The sequence below is a fragment of the Odocoileus virginianus genome, chromosome 12, assembly GCF_023699985.2.
Source record: "Odocoileus virginianus isolate 20LAN1187 ecotype Illinois chromosome 12, Ovbor_1.2, whole genome shotgun sequence".
NCBI classification, from domain to species: Eukaryota; Metazoa; Chordata; class Mammalia; order Artiodactyla; family Cervidae; genus Odocoileus; species Odocoileus virginianus.
In genome coordinates this window covers 48045384-48060462 of record NC_069685.1, presented here as the reverse complement: position 1 = coordinate 48060462, position 15079 = coordinate 48045384, and the positions used below count along the sequence as shown (strand labels likewise).

Sequence of the window (15079 nt, the reverse complement as noted above, 5' to 3'; positions counted from 1 at the left end):
GGCTGGTCAGAGTGACCCGCAGGAATGCCGCGATTTCCCCAGGACACTGCCTGGGCTCTTTGGCAGGCATCTCTGAGTGCCAGCCCTCTATCCTGTCTCTATTCCTAAATTTGGGAGAAAGCTAAGTCCATCCTCATCCTATCAGTTGTCTATAGGATGAGGATGGACTTCGCTTTCTTCCCAGAGATGGGAACCTAGAGCATAGCAGAGGGAACCCCACTGAATGCTCTGTGATGTCCTACATGGGAGGGAGCCCCAAAAGGGCGGGGATATATGTATGCGTATGACTGACTCTTCTGCTGTGCAGTAGATGCTAACACAACATTGTAAAGCAACTGTGTGTATGTGTGTGTGTGTGTGTGTGTGTGTGTGTGCTCAGTCACTCAGTTGTGTCTGACTCTTTGCGACCCCATGGACTGTAGTCCACCAGGCTCCTCTGTCCATGGAATTTTCCATGCAGGAATACTGGAGTAGGTTCTCCGGGGGATCTTCCCAACCCAGCGATCAAACCAGTGTTTCTTGCGTGTCTTGCATTGGCAGGCAGACTCTTTACCACTAGCACCACTTGGGAAACTCAAAAGCAACTGTACTGCAATTAAAAAAAAAAAAAAAGCCCTCATCCTACTGGAAGTCTGACTCTGAGGGCCTGTCTTCCTGGGTGGGTGGTGTGAGAAATCTTGACTCTCGGAGATCCTATCCTCACAGGCACAGATGCTGAGACCCTGGTTCTCGTCCCCCGTGACTGATCACAGGCAAACTTTTGATCATGCTGAAATTGTCACATCAGCTCTGGGACAAAGCTTTCCCCTCATAAGGGGTTGAACTGGGACCAGGACCTCCATTGAGAAAGAGACAGGAGAGGTTGGGGTCCCTGAGAAAGCAAGGAGAGGTGGATGTATAGAGCGAGGAAATGGCTGAGAAAGGAGATCTGAGACAGAATGCCACGCCCTGGCAGGATGACCTCGGTCAAGTATGTTGTTGCTCACCCATGTCTGACTCTGTGACCCCAAGGACTGCAGCACACCAGGCTTCCTTGTCCTTCACTATCCCCTGGAGTTTGCTCAAACTCATGTCCACTGAGTTGGTGATGCCATCCAACCATCTCATCCTCTGTCACCCTCTTCTCCTCCTGCCCTCAGTCTTTCCCAGCTTTAGGGCCTTTCCCAGTGAGTCAGCTTTGCATCAGGTGGCCAAAGTATTGGAGCTTCAGCGCCGATTCCCTCCTCCAGGTATAACTGGGCATTTACTGCACTCCACATCTCCACTCCCCTCCTCTGTGCAGTGTGACAATAATAGTACCTATCTCAGGAGCCAGAAGCGGATTTTTTAAAATATATTTATTTATTGATTGATTGATTTTGGCGGTGCTGGGTCTTCGTTGCTGTGTGCAGACTTTCTCTAGCTGTGGGGAGTGGGGGCTACTCCCTAGTTGTGTTGCATGGGCTTCTCATCGCTGTGCCTTCTCTCATGAAGCATGGGCTTTAGGTACATGGGCTTCAGCAGCTGCAGCTCATGAGCTCAGTAATTGTGGCACATAGTTGCTTAGTTGCTTCAAGGCATGTGGAATCTTCCTGGAAAGAAAGAAAGAAACAGAAGTCGCTCAGTCGTGTCCTACTCTTTGTGACCCCACGGGCTGTAGCCTACCAGGCTCCTCCATCCACGGAATTTTCCAGGGAAGAGTACTGGAGTGGGTTGCCATTTCCTTCTCCAGGGGATCTTCCCGACTCAGGGATCGAACCGGGGACTCCCGCACTGCAGGCAGATGCTTTACCATCTGAGCCACCTGGACCAAGGTTCAAACCTGTGTTCCCTTCACTGGCAGGTGGATTTTTATCCTTATCCACTGCACCACCAGGGAAGCCCTGAAGAGGATTTTAAGTTGTATCTTGGACTGGAAGCCTGAGCAGAGCACGTGGCTGTACTAAGTGCGCAGAAAAGACCAGCTTCAGTATTGCTGGAAGAGAACAGAGGGGCCCCTGTGGCTGAGCAGAGGCTGGGCGGCACCAGGGTCAGCAGGGAGTGCACCCCTCACACTTGAGTCTGTGCCCAAGGGTGGGGGTGGGGTGTGCTGCTTTCCTCTGAGTCCTCTTCCCGCTTCAACACAGTTTAGCATCTGACACATACATAAGCCACGTTGCTTTGGGCTCATTCCAGAGTTTACTTCCTGGGAGAATCCAAGTCCCCAAGCATCAGCATTTAAAAAGAAAACAAGGTCTAGGTCTTTCTGCATATCCTTCATCTCAAGAGCAGACACATTAATGTTTCCTCCACATAGCAGCCCTCTAACCCCCTTTATTTTTTCCTGATGGGCTGTGTTTGGGTTTCCCAGGTGGCACAGTGGTAAAGAATCCGCCTGTCAATGCTGGAGATGCAAAGATGCAATTTCAATCCCTGGATCAGAAAGATCCCCTGGAGCAGGAAATGGCAACCCACTCCAGTATTCTTGCCTGGCGAATCCCCATGGACAGAGGAGCCTGGCGGGCTACGGACCAGGGGGTCGCAAAGAGTTGGATCTGACTGAGACTGAGCGTGCGCGCACATGCGCGCGCGCACACACACACACACACAAACACACGCATGGTTAGAGTGGATGTGAATCTAAAGAATCCAGGCATCAAGTGACTGAAGCCTTGAGTGGGGCTGGGAGGCTAGGAAAGGAGGTGGGTCTGGCCAAAAACCAAAGAGAAAGACCATTTCTCACCCACTAAGTCGACTAGTGTTAATAAGACGTGAGGAGCTGGAACGCTTGTTCTTGGCTGGTTGGGAAGCAATCCCACTGGTAGGTACTGACCCAAGAGAAATGGATAACACATCCACCTGAGGACTTACACCTTTATGCTTAATAGCGTCATGCTGGAACCAGCCCAAATGTCTGCCAGTCCAGCCACACTTACACTAAAAAAGGACTCACTGATTATTTGAAATTCAAATTGAATCAGGGGTCCTGTATTATCTGGCAACCCTCCTTCAGAGGTGGGCTTCCCAGCTGGCTCCGACGGTAAAGAATCTGCCTGCAGGACGGGAGACCCGAGTGTGATTCCTGGGTCGGGAAGCTCCCCTGGAGGAGGACATGGCAACCCGCTCCGGTATTCTAGCCTGGAGACTCCCCACGGACGGAGGAGCCTGGTGGGCTACAGTCCATGTACTCCCAAGAGTCGGACAGGACTGAGTGACACATACACACACTCCTTCAGAGGCACTGCCAGGAGGTGGTGCTGGAGGTGAGGGGAGAACCCACAGCAACGTATTAAACATGACATTGGGTTGACCAAAAAGGAAGATGTGATGGAAAAACCCAAACCAACTTTTTGGCCAACCCAATGTATAGTTACTATTTGTTGCTAAGTCGCTTCAGTTGTGTCTGACTCTCTGTAATCCTATGGACTGTAGCCCACCAGGCTCCTCTGTCCATGGGATTCTCCAGGCAAGAATACTGGAGTGGGTTTCTATGCCCTCCTCCAGGGGATCTTCTTGACCAAGGGATTGAACCCGCGTCTCTCACATCTCCTGCGTTGACGGGCGGGTTCTTTAGCACTTGCGCCACCTGGGAAGCATTTACTATTTGTTCTTAGGGGCCGCTTAGCTCGGAATCCCAGCTCTGCAGCTTTTCAAGCTGTGGGACCTTTTGGTGCCTCTGTCTCCTCATCTGTGAAATGGGTGTAACTGTAGCCTCACAGGATGGTTTTGAGATTTAAAAGAACTGATGTAGGTCGAGCGCTTGGAATCCTGCTTGGCACATAAAGGGTACTCAAAAAGTTCAGCTACTATTAATATTATGGTTGTTGGCAGTTTCATGTTAGCCAGAGAAAACCAGTATCAATACAAGTTGCTTGAAGCAATCTCCTTAAGCCAGGAACCAAATTTGATAGACAAGAGCCAAGGAGTTGGATTTTTGCCTGGGACTTCATGTTGAAAAATGAAACCAGGTGATAAAAATGCATCAGATGATAATTGCACTAATGCACTTAATCTTAAAATGAACCAAGAAAAACTCTACAGGAGTTGGGGGTGTATGATTTTTCTGGCAAAATCACGTGGTTGCAGAATAAAATGTCCTTCTCTTCAGCAGCCTCCCAGCTGGTCCCTCTCCCCAACTTCACCTCTCCTCTCCTTTTTAAAAACATTTATTTATTTATTTCAATTTTTTTGCTGCACTAGGTCTTCGTCACTGCATTCACGCTTTCTTTTGTTGCGGGCAGCGGAAGCTACTCTTCATTGTGGTGTGTGGGCTTCTCATTGCAGCGGTTTCTCTTGTTGCGGAGCACGGGCTTGGGTGCTCTGTGGCATGTGGAATCTTCCCAGACCAGGGATCGAACCTGAGTCCTCTGCACTGGCAGGCAGATTATTAACTCCTAGACCACCAAGGAAGTCTGCTAGCTCTCCTCTCCTTAAATTGTGCATCCCCACTGCAGCCCCCAGTGCTTTGTAAAACCCAAGTCTCTTGTGTCTTCCTCCATGTCAGAGCCATTTTGAGCCAATGGCCTACAGGAAATAATCCAGCATAACTCACAGGACCACGCTGTTGATGAGAAGAGGTGAAACACAAGAGAACAAACCAAGATGTCAAAAGGTGATCTGGGTAGGAGAAGGGGACGTTTTAAGAAAAGAGAGACTGCCCAGACTATTTAAAACAGTGTTTTGGTGGGAATTCCCTGACGCTCCAGTGATTAGGATTCTGGACTTTTACTGCTGTGGCCTGGGTTTGATCCCTGGCCAGGGAACTAAGATCCCTCAAGCTGCACAGCAGGGCCGGAAGAAAAAGGAAAATAAATAATAAAACGGCGTTCTGGAGAAATCAAAGGAGAGACAACAGCTGAGACAGAGAATGAGTAAAAGTTTGCCCAGATTGCAGAAGGAAAAGACAAACAGATAAGAGAATGTCGGTAGAGATGAAGGACAGTGTCTTAGTAACCGGCAAAAGTACAGCCGCCAACAGAATCAGACTGGTCACTGAAAGAAAATCTCGTGCTGTTTAAAACTAGAAATAATATCCTAAAATCACCGTTTACATACACACAAAAACTAGGAAAGGGCAACAGAAAGTGGAAACTAGTTTAATGTTCTTTGTCTCATTTTACACAGAGACCATTTCATTCCTGATCTTGATAATTACAGAGACTTGAATCCTCTTTATTGAAAGGCTCACATTAGTGAAACTAAAACCATTTGACATCTTTCACGTCCCTAGAGGGAAAGAGAAGACTGTCTTCTTTTTCATATATAAAGGGTATGAAAGAGTAGATATTACAGAGATGACGGAAACAGAACCTAAAACGAGAGAAGGGACATAGTGTGTATTTGTTGTATACACAAATATATAAGTTGGCTCGACCACACTAAAACAGATTTTAATTGCTGATTTGAAAAATGAAATCCAACTACATGCTGTATACGAGGGACTCCTCAACAAAGTAATCAAGTGAGGTTAGAAATGCAGAGGAACAAAAATGTGGGGGGCCAATGCAGAAGAGAGGACAAGATTGAGAGAGGTGGAGGGATGCAAAGCAAGTAAAGGAGACCCCCTTGGTGGTCAGTGGTTAAGAATCCACCTTGCCACACAGGGGATGAGTGTTCGATCCCTAATCAGGGAACTAAGATCCCCCACGCCTGGAAGTAACTAAGCCCATGCTCTGCAACAGAGACCCAGTGAAGAAAACAAAACAAACAAACAGAAGACAGAAAAAAACAAGTAAAGCAGACGAGGCACTGAATTCTTCAGAGGATGCAGGTTTTAAAGGGCAAAGCCTCAAGTAGGTCACTCCTAGTTGATAAAATCTCTTAGCACCAGATAACTCCGCTTTCGGTCACACTCCAGAGAAGATAAAGCTGAAACTAACCTGAAATATGATCTCCGTCCTCACTGTTCCCTCGCTCTCCCCAGCCCCCAGTACAATTTCCTGGTCCTCCGTTCTGACAGGGAGATAAATATTTTTCAAGAGTCTTTTACTCAGAGACCTCCCTTTCTCTCTCTCCAAGGCGCTGATATTCAGAAATCATTCCAGGCATTTGGAATTCAGAACATAAACATCTCCGAGGCAGCTCTTGGCCCCAAACTCCCCAACACACCCTGATTGCTCCCTGACACCTGTCTTCATGCCTCACTCCTATTTTCCCCAAGCTCTTGGCTCTCGCCCTATCCCAGGCAGTTCAGTTTAGTCGCTCAGTCGTGTCTGACTTTTTGTGACCCCATGGACTGCAGCACGCGAGGTTTCCCTGTCCATCACCAATTCCTGGAGTTTGCTCAAACTCATGTCCATCGAGGCGGTGATGCCATCCAACCGTCTCATCCTCTGTCTCAGGCATGTCATGCTTATTCATGAAGAGGCAGCTTTCTCTGGGGACCAGAAATAAATCCTTTTGTGCCTTGTTTGAAACCAACCAACACACCGTTTGGGGATTCGAGAATGCAGAAGTGTTCAGGGGTACAGCATTCTTTTTGCAACAGCCCCAAAGTGGAAACAATCCACGTGTCCATCAAAGTGTGGTCCATGCATGCAATGGAATATGACTCAGCCATGAAAAGGGATGAAGCCCTGACACATGCCACAATATGAATGAACCTTGAAAACATCATGTTATGTGAAAGGCGCCAGACCCAAAAGGGCAAAAACTGTATGATTCTATTGATGCTTATAGGAAACACCCCAAATATGTAAATTCATAGAAACGGAAAGTAGCTTAGAGATTGTCAGGGGTTGGGGAAAGGGAACATGGGAAGTTACTGATTAATGGGGGCAGAGTTTCTGTTTGGGATGATGACAAATAGAAATAGATGGTGGTGATGTTTGCCCGACATTGTAGATCTATGAATGCCATTGAATTTCACGCATATACAGGATTTAAAAGGTAAATTTTGGGTCATGTATGAAAAAAAATGAAATGAAATGTTAGTTGCTCAGTCGTGTTCGACTCTTTGCAACCCCATGGACTATATAGTCCCTGGAATTCTCCAGGCTGGAATACTGGAGTGGGTAGCTGTTTCCTTCTCCAGGGGAATCTTCCCAACCCAGGGATCGAACCCAGGTTTCCCGCCTTGCAGGCAGATTCTTTACCGTCTGAGCCGCCAGGGAAGCCCTGGGTCATGTATATTTTATCACAATTTTCTTTCAATCATTTATGTATTTATTTTATTTTTGGCCGGGCTGGGTCTTCACTGCCGCACCTGGGCTGTTTGTGCACGGGCTTACTCTAGCTGCGCCAGCGAGGGCCATTCCCTGCAGTGCTCATCTCTCATTAAGGTGACTTTTCTTGTCGCAGAGCACGGTCTGTAGGGCAGCCGGGCTCAGAGCTGTGGTTCATGAGCGTAGTTGCTCGGGGGCATGTGAGATCTTCGTTCCTGCACCAGGGATCGAACCCGTCTGTGTCCCCTGCCTTCGCAGGCAGATTCTTAACCACTGGGCCACCAGGGCAGTCCCACAATTTTTCTTTAATAGGAGGTATACCTTTCTGCTCAAGGTATATGGAACTCCCCCCTCCACAACGGGGATGGCCCTCAAGGCTGCCTGGAGCGTCCCTGGGGGACAGTGAGTAGTTGTGACAGATGTTCTATCAGTGCTCACCCCGCTCCCTGCCCCAGGCAACCTCTGATGGGCGTCTGCATGGGAAAAACCTCTTTCTTCTCCCTCTCTCTTTCCTTCCTTCTTTTCTTCCCTCTGTCCCTCCCCTTTTATAATTTTTTTCCCCGATATAATAGCAACACCTAGTCAGTTGAGAAACTGTAAAATCTACCCAAGAAGCACCCATTCTCACACATAAAGTGATGCTGTATTGAGTCCTCCCTGTGTGGGGGAGCCCTGGTCGCTGGGAACACATGTAACCTCTCAGCACCCCTGTGGTAGGTATTGTCATTGCTCCCACTTCACAGATGAGAAAACTGAGGCTCAGCGTCAATCAAGAAGTAGAGGAGCTGGAACCTGAACCTCGCTGTCAGGCTGCTGTATCTTTTCCTAGTCCCTGTCCCTTTCTGGTCCCTATATTTGTGGGCAGAGTCACTGCAGACCTATGGAGACCAAGTCAGAGCGTGGTCTCTGAATGGAGGCAACCTTTTCTGATCTCCGCTCACTTCATTTTCTCCCGGGAATGTGTGCAGGCCCTGAAGCCGCGCAGAGCCCCTTCCCTCCACCTCACAAGTGTAAACATTTTGGCACCGCACTGCCAAAGGAGAAGAAAAAATCCCTACCTCGTGTTAAAAAACCAGAAAACCAGGCTGTGGAAGATCAAAGGGAGCTTTGTGTGGGGAGCCTCCAGGGAGAGGGGAGATGGGGTCCCCTCCAGGGCCAAGCCTCCCCACTGCCGCCTCAGTGGGGTCACCAGGCTGGAATCACCGCCCAATGGCTCAGGGAAACAGGTAGGACCAAGTCGGGAATAACCAGGGATTCAGCTCTGGGCTGAGAAGGCAGTGGCAGCCCGCTCCGGTACTCTTCCCTGGAGAAGCCCAGGGACAGAGGAGCCTAGTGGGCTGCGTCTGTGGGGTCGCACAGAGTCAGCACGACTGAAGCGACTTAGCAGCAGCAGCTCCGGGCACGAAGATGGGTGCTTCCTCGCAGGCAGGACTGAGGCTGCCGGCTGGGGCAGGGGGCTTGGGTTCTGCGACGAAGGGGTTGAACCTGCTTCCTGGGGGCCCCCCAGAATAGTGAATCTCCCCTTAATTCTGCAGTGGCAGCTCCCCCACCCCACTCTTAACCCCTGCCCACTTCTAGGCACATTTAGTCTAACCAGTAGGAAGTGGGTTGGGGGCTTTCAAGAGGTTAGAAATCGCCATTGACTTTTCTGTCCCCCTAACCACACACTTCATGGAGGTTTCTTCACAGTATAGACGCAGAGACGGTGTGGTGGGCTACGTGCAAGCTCAGTCGTGTCCAGCTCTTTGAGACCCTGTGGACTGTAGCTCACTAGGCTCCTCCATCCATGGGACTTTTCCAGGCACGAATACTGAGTGGGTTGACATTTCCTCCTCTGGGGGAATCCTCTCAACCCAGGGATTGAACCTGCATCTCTTGCATTGGCAGGTGAATTCTTTACCATGGAGCCACAGGTTCTGGGTAATTCTGTAGGCACAGCAATCGATCATGACTCTGGGAATTTAACACCAGGGATTTCAGATGCTCTCATTATAAACGTTCCCTGAGAATTATAAGAAAGTAGGGGACACAGTAACATGACCCAGTCATGCTCAGCTCCTAGGAGACTGACCAGAAAACAGCATTGAGCTTCAAAGGTAACCATGCATGCTGTGTATTTGAGTGCCCACCTAGTCTGAGGCACTTAGAATTATTAGAAGTCAATGAGACTTCCCTGGTGGCCCAGTGGCTAAGACTCTGCGCTATCAATGCAAGGGGCCCCAGTTTGATTCCTGGTTGGGGAACTAGATCCCACGTGCCAAGGAGCAGCTAAGAGTTCGAACGCCACAACTGAATCAATTAAGTATTAAAAAAAAAAAATAAAGAAGGGAGAAAAAGTTATGAAAATAAATTTTTAAAAAGGAGTCAATTCAACCCCACCAGAGACCAAGGAGGCAGGCACTGTTGGGTCTCACTTTGCAGATGAGGAAACTGAGGCACAGAAAGGTTAAGTAACCTGCCCAACCAAGGACACACAGATAGTAAGCCATAGATAGGAGATTCAAAACCAGGCAGTCTGGGAACCCGTGCACAGAAACCTGTGTTACACGTGTGCCCAAAATACTGTACTTTCAGACTGTGGAAAAGCATGGGGAAGCAGACCCTGGGCAGACAGACAGGCAAGCACACACACTAATAAAACTGACTAATAAAAGATTCCTTCCTGGGACAACTTGCATGGCTGGAGCCCAGAGATTCTGCTGAGGCTGTTTGCTTTTTTCATTTTATTATGACTCTTAATTTTAGTGTAGGTTAAGACTCACCAGAAGTTGCTAAAAAAAAAAAAAATACAGAAAATCCCTTGTACCCTTCACCCAGCTTCCCCCCAGTGCTGACCTCTGACACCCAGAATTCACACAGGTAAGACTCTACAAGCTCAGACACAGACCTTACTCGGATTTTAGTTTTTAGAGGAGGGAAAGCATGGTAAAATAGTTCAACCTTTTGGTTTGAAACTGAGGAGCTGAACTCACCAAGAGTGGTGATCTGAAAGGATTTTAAGACTTATTGCGGAGAGGCTTCCCAGGTCATCTGGTGGTTAAGACTCTGTGCTTCCCATGCAGGGGGCCCAGGTTCAATCCCTGGTCAGGGAACTAGATCCCACATGCTGCAACTGAGGGTTCACATGCCGCGACTAAAGATCTCACGACTCAAGCTGGAAGGAGAGGGGCTGCCAAGGACCTCAGGGCAACTGGGAGCAGGCCCTGCTCAGGGGTGATTTCTGAAGCTGATTTCTGCACCCTAGTCTGTTTAGGGCATCTCCACAGAGGTGGAACAAGAGCCTGGGAGGAGAGTAAGGGCCAGGGGGTGGCAGCTGGGGGTGTGGGCGAGTCCCTAAGAACCAGAGCTCCACCTGCTTGCCATCAGGTCCTGACATGTAGCTGTGAGCAAAGGCTCAATTTCGGGGAAGGTTGCAGTGACCTGGGGGCTTTAGTGTCTGAGGTTTCCTCTAAATTAAATCTCGAAAAGAGCTTTTTAAAGAGGGGCGTCATCTACATATAATGAAATGACAGATTACAGGTGTGTTTGGCACACGTCTACACCTGAGTGACTAACGCCCCATTCAAGATCTGGAATATTCCCTCACCCGGCAGAGAGAGTCCCCCCTCTCAGGTTAACACCGCCAGAGGTAACTGCTGGGCTGACCAACCTCACCTAAGCGCAGTCTCACCGGCTCCAGAGTTTCCCATGAATGGAAGCGTGTGGTAGTTTTGCATCTGGCTTCTCTCCCTGGGCACGGTGAACCTGGGACTCATCACACAGGGTGTTTCCTGTCCGTCTGTGTCGCCAGCTAAGCCCTTTCCTGTATGAATAACCACCATTTGTTGATCCGTTCACCGGCTGATGGATATTTGGGTTGTTTCCAGATCCAGGCTGTTACAAAGAGAGCTGATGTAAAGCTTTGTGTGACCATCCATGCTCCTTTCTCTTGGGTAAATACCCAGGAGTGGAGGCGTGGGGCTCGGGGTAGAAGCATGTTGAACTTTGATGGAAGGAACTTTGGAGGGAGCTGTTCTGATGGCTCAACGGTGAAGAATCCACCTGCCAATGCAGGAGACCCAGGTTCGATCCCTGGGTAGGGAAGATCCCCTGGAGAAGAAAATGGCAACCCCCTCCAGTATTCTTGTCTGAGAAATCCCACGGACCGAGGGGCCTGGTGGGCTACAGTCCATGGGGTCACAAAGAGTTGGACAGGACTGAAGGACTAAACAACTGTCAGATAGTGACTGCTGTCCTAAGCCACCCCATTCGTAGTCGCTTGTCACCGCAGCCCTGTGAAGTGAATACAGCCATCCTTTCCAAGGAAAACCGAGGCCCAGCACAGGACGTGACTGGCATGGGGCGTTCCTCCTGCAGCCCACTGGAGTAAGGACAAGTGCGCATTTCAGTCCTTTCTGCAGACCTGGGGGAAATAAAGACCCACCCTGGGCCTTGCGGAGGGAGTCTTGGCAATCAGCCAGCTACTTTCCCTCCCCCTACAAGCTTCTATCAAGTGCTACTCTGTGTCCTGTCTGAGCAGCTGAGCACTCAGGAGGGATGGGGAACATTGATTCCGGCATCAACAAACCCTGTGGAGCGACTCTTTGAGCCTCCAGGGGATGCAGAGATGAATAAACTACTGTTCGCCCTGTAAAGCCGGTAGCCTGATGAGCAAAGTGGAGTCAGCTAGAGTTAAGACGCTGCATTCTGAGCACCTTAAGGAGGATGGGGCCTCACGGAGGTGGGGGTGACAGTGGGGGAGGGACCTGCTCTTTGGGCTAAACCTTAGAAGACTGATTAGCCAGGTGGGTTTTGGAGAAATGCACAGATTTGCTCTCAAAAAAGAAAAAGAAAGAAAGAAAATCTCTACAACACAAAACAAAATACCATGATGAGAGGAGAGGGTGGCACTGTAGGGTGGTGGTTAGACAGCAGGCCTGGGAAACAGCTGGGGTTTCCATCCTGGCTCTGCCCTTTACTCATTATGTGATCTCTGGCAAGTTTACCTTCAGTGCCTCAGTTTCTTTATCTGTAAAATGGGGATAAAATTAGTATATGTGTTTTAAGGTCATGGGGAGACTTGGAAGAGTTGATACCTGGAAGGTTTAGCAGCCATCTGGCACATGGTAAGAGCTGAACAAATGGGAACTATTTAGAGAAGAGAATTGGAGTCATCTTCCAGGTGAGGTGTGAGGGTGGAGCTACAGGAGAGGGTGGAAGTGCAGAGAAGGGGGCGTGGATCAGGTCTAGTGACTGCTGACATAGGAGGCCGTGGAGAGCGGGAAGAGAGGGGTTTAAGATGGCTCCTAGGTTTCCCCGTCGTTGGCTATCCTGCCTCCCCTGCTGGATCCCAGAAAGTCTGCACTGACTGCTACCCACTTCCACATGTGCTGGATTCTGGAAAACCTTGCATGGCAATTTATTGAAAAGCTAAGAACCAAAAGAATGAAAGAAGAAGAGGTCATCAGAATCACCCACTCCCCGCTCTGATGAGCAGGCAGACACAGCCTCCAGCGAGCAGGCACCCGGAGGGAGTCCTGGCCCTGCAAACCTCCAGCCTCTTCCCCCAGCAACATCCTGAGAAGTCCATCCCAACCCAGTGTCCCTGCCTCAGTGTGGGCCTCCTGCTGGGAAAGGGATGGGTTTGGAAGAGCAGGCTGGCCCGGCTAAAGGGATGTTCAGCCCTTCCTTCTCCCAGGTGGGGACTGGAAAAGGAGATGGTATAGGGAAAATGGGTTCCTAAGCAGAGAAACAGAGGGGGGGGGGGCTTTCACCACCACCCTCAGCCATGTCCCCTCCTCAACTAGTTCTGGACCAGGCTTCTGGGACCCGAAGAGGGTAAGCACAGCCTCTGTATTGGTAGCATCACAGAGAAAGAGAGAGAATTTCTTTTCCGTGTAGTCTAAGCACGAGGTCAGCTTTCTTGAAATCATGATCCATCCTCTTTGTCTCTGAGACTCTGGGTCAATTGCAGTTGCAGGATGCTTGAGAATTTGTGTTCCTTGGGGCTGGTAAGTGCCCTGGGGTGGTGGCGGTGGGTGAGTGTATCCTGTGCTCCTTGGGACAGGAGAATAGCTGGAATTTAGCATATTCTGCATGTGTTGGGCAAGAAGAACCATTGTTGTACCTGTTTCAACAAAACCCTCATGAAAAAAGGGATCCATATCTCTGCCTCCTTTGCATGATGTTTTCCCTATTAAGGGATTTTTAATGATTTTCCCCTTATAAACATCTGTGGAGGGTCTCCCTATTTTATGCATTATTTTGGTGTCTGTCTGTCCATATCCCTTCCAGTGGTTCATCTGTAGATTTCCCCTACAGTAAAAGGTGAGCTCAGATCTCTCTGGGCTCCAGGAAAGTGTGCCCAGTTTCTTCCTTGACAACCCCATTATGTATTTCTTATGATTGCTAAGGTTTCCAGTCCTTTGGGTTAAGACTGACAAGGCAGCACCAGTGTCTATAAGAAATTCTATCAAATGGACTGCCACATCACCACCCGAGGTTCGACGTTAGTTATGTAGATAGTATCTCTAGGCAGAGCCGCTTTTGGCCTCAGGCCCATAGGTCTCCTGATTGTGAAACCATCAATGGCTAAGCCCCATAATATTGGGGTTATTATTAATATTATTGATAATAATATAATTGATATTATTAGTGATAATATTGTATTATTATCAATGACACAATTTATATTATTGATGTTATCAATAATATTGATAATTTTATATCATTGTACTATTGATATTACCAATAATTTTATTAATGTTATCAGTATTCTCAATAATTGACAATATCAATATTATTAATATTATATAACAATATTATTGATATTGTTATCAATATTATTGATGTTATTTTCAATAATAATATTAATAAACAGAATAGCAAACATTTACTGAGCATGGACTTGGAGATGCTCCAAGGAGAACCTTTGCATCATCCCACTGATACTCGCCTTCCCAAGTCACCCCGATAAATCTAAGTCTCAGCAGTCAGCTTGCTGCGTGTGATGAATAATGACCCCTCAGAGACGTCTACATCCTAAGCCCCAGAACCTGATTAGTAAGAGGGTGGTTGACTGGAGCAGCTCAAGTGAAGACCAGGGTGGGTCCAGATCCTGCAGGGTCTTCTCCAGGTTGTAGTCATGACTTTGATGTCAACTCTGAGCAGAACAATGTAACCCTGCTGCCCAGCGTAGGTCCAGGCCTCTGGCCACGTGCCAAGTGTTTAGACAGATAAATAAATGTTTGAGCAGAGGGGACACTGATGAAATCAAAGTGGTTCAAAAGCCAGTATGAGCAAAGGCAGCAGGAGGTGGGAGGGGTTTCTTTCTTTTCCTGCCCCTCCTCAGGCCCTGTATGTGCCTTCTAGGGCGGGTGTAAGAAGGGACCACGATGGGGAGGCTGGAAACAGCAGTTATTTTCTCACAATTCCAAAATCTCGCAGTTTGAAATCAGGGTGTGGAGGCCTCCAGCCTCCAGAGGCCCCGCCCCCAGCTTCCGGGGGCACCGGCCCTCCTTGGACCTCGGCTACTAAACTCCTCACTCCAGTCTTCGCCCCCATCTGCGTGTGCGCACAGCTGTCTGTGTGTCTGTCTTCAGACCTTTTCCTAAGGACGCCTATGGTTAGGGTTAGACCCACCGCACTCCAGGGCGACTTCATCCTCATTTGATCACATCTGCAGAGACCCTATTTCCAAATAAGGTCCGATTCGCAGGTCCGTGGGGGCTTAGGACCCATCTTTGGAGGGGACACAATTCAATCCACAACAGGCCTCCTCTTTGCCTGTTATTGGTCCCCCTGTGTCTGTGCATATGCGTATGCACAGGTGTGAATGTGTATTAACTCGTGGGGAATTCATCTCACCAGCTTGCACTTATAAGAACGTCAGTGTTTAATCGGGAAGCATTTCTTAGACGCCGGGTCCCAGGAGCTCACGCTGATGGAGACGGTCCAGGCTGAGCACCACAGGACCCTGC

At 48.9% G+C, this 15079-nt stretch overlaps 1 protein-coding gene across 6 annotated transcripts in view; it reads left to right on the top strand.

The window, feature by feature from the left end:
- The window catches only part of RFLNA (refilin A), a 270973-nt gene that overhangs the window by 217038 nt on the left and 38856 nt on the right, over positions 1-15079 (top strand). The window lies entirely within an intron of this gene.